This window comes from Martes martes (assembly GCF_963455335.1).
Source record: "Martes martes genome assembly, chromosome: 1".
Taxonomy (NCBI): Eukaryota; Metazoa; Chordata; class Mammalia; order Carnivora; family Mustelidae; genus Martes; species Martes martes.
In genome coordinates, this window is record NC_137888.1 from 75391990 (window position 1) to 75394442 (window position 2453).

A 2453-nucleotide genomic window follows, 5' to 3' on the forward strand; every position below is an offset into this window, starting at 1 on the left:
AAAACTTTTGTGTGCCTAAGAATCATTGGGACAAAATCTGGGATTCCATCCCTGGAGATTCTGATTCGGTTGGTCTGAGATGGGACCAGAAAATTTGCATTTCAGACAAGCTTCTGGGTAACACTGGCAGCTGTCAGTCTGTGGTGCTAACTGAGGAGCCCTGTACCTAGAGCACAAGGCAAAAGAATTAATGACTCATCTGGGAAGAGAATGTAATTCATGTAGCAGAAGAAAATTTTTTCTATTTGCTTCCCATTAATAGAATGACTTTATAAGAGGGGTGCATGGGTGGCTCAGTTGGTCAAGCATCTGCCTTTGGCTCAGGTCAAATCTCGGGGTCCTGGGATCAAGCCCCACAGGGGCTCTCTGCTCAGCAGGGAGCCTGCTTCCCCCTCTCCCACTCTCTCTCTGCCTACTTGTGCCTGCTCTCATTCTCAAATAAATAAATAAATTTTTTTTAAAAGGGTGACTTAATAAGAATTCAGCAAAATTGGAACTCAAAGAGGAGAGACACAATGAGATGATGTTTCTAGAAAACATTGAGGACTTCATTGCCCCAAGTGATCTGTTTTAGCAGTGCAGCCTATTTGTTAGTTAAACTTTGTTGAGTTTGCATTTTGAAACCTTTTAGATGGATGTCTTAAAAGGGAATGTTAAATCTTTGGATATAAAATTGATTTTAATTGCTAGATTTTCCCAGACGCTACATGATGCTTATATTTAATAGTCACAACCAATCTTAATTTTTTTTAATAAGATTTTATTTATTTATTTGAGAGAGAGAACGAGCAGGGAAAGGGGCAGAAGGAGAGGGAGAATCAGACTCCCTGCTGGGCAGGGAGCTTGTTCTAGGACTCCACCCTGGGACCATGACCCAAGCTGAGGGCAAATGCCCAACCCCCTGACCCACCCAGGTGCCCCACCAATCTTGATTTTTACATAAATCTACTCATTTTTATTTTTTAAATATTTTATTTATTTAACAGAGAGAAAGAGAGCACAAGCAGGGGGAGTGGCAGGCCGAGGGAAATGGAGAAGCAGGCTCCCCACTGAGCAGAGAGCCCCTTGTGGGCCTCCATGTGAGGCTCTGTCCCTGGGACCTGGGATCATGACCTGAGCCAAAGGCAAACACTTAACTGACTGTACCACCCATGCCTCCCAAAACAAATCTATTTAAATGCTTATAGTTCTGAGTAGAGAAATGTATATACTTCTAGTTTCATTGTAGTAACCATAACAGAACCATAAAATCAGGGGATACCCAATCTGAACTTAATTCAGCCTTCCCACCAAAGCAAAGGACTTATTAGTTCATGTAACTGAAAAATCCATTGTAGAGTTGTCCTCGGGATTCAAATGTGATTGTCAGAACTCTCCATCTAAGTTGGTCTCACTTCTCCATGAGCCTTCACATAAGTGGGAGAAGACTGTGGGGGGCTGGGGTGAATGGGAGAGGAATGAGCATGGATAAAGTCTCAGAAAACTACTCTGGTGCAACTTCAGTCACATTCTTATCTTTGAATCCTATTTCTCACTTGATAGCCACTCTAAAAATACCAGACTCTGTTAACCCTTTGTTTCCTCTAATTACTCCCTCTACCCAACCTCCTGTTATTCAGGATTATAATTCTTTAAGATAAGTTTATGGTTTTGTGGTTATAAACTGCTCAGATTAAGTGTTTAGCTATTTGGGAATTAATCTGGAATGGATAGAGCCAGCATTGGGTTGCTTGGCCTGGTTAATACAGGTATTAGAACCTGGGCAGCCAGTTCTCAAATTCCCTCAGGCGGCCACTGGCTGTGCTCATTGACTTTGTGTACTAGCAACACTTACTAAAGAAAAAAACAATTACTATTCCTTTGTTTATTGTTACTGTTGAGTTGCTAGGAGCACATCTGTTTGCAGGTAAGTGTGCTGATGACATTTTCTAGAGATGGAATCTAAATGGAATCTAGAGTCACTTTTTTTAAGGTATTAAAATACATGCTTAAACAGTAGGTTATGGATAAATGTGATAGTCCCAGTAAAATTATATAATATGTAGAAATCTGGTGTTGTAAAAGATTTTGAGATGTACTTCAGTACTTGAAGGAAAAGGCAGGAGAGGCTAAGTATCTTGCTGTGGTTCTATAGTTTGTGCAGTGCTAAAACAAAAAGAAAAACAACTATATCCTTGGTGCAGCTTGGGGAAGAAGGAATGACAGCAAAGAGGGCTTTGTTAGAAATTACTTGGGGTAGGAAGAGACCGTAACAAAGCAGACTTAAAATTTTAATCTCAGCTTCACTTCACAACAGTTTATTTTACTTTTACTTTAGCTAGGATGGACTGGAATTTTCCAGATCAGTCAAACTAAAAAAGGCGAGGGAGTACAGGAAACACCAAGAGAGAAGGCAAGTTGACATGACAAATTCTTATCCTAACACAGGCAGATGCAAGCTACAGATTAACTCA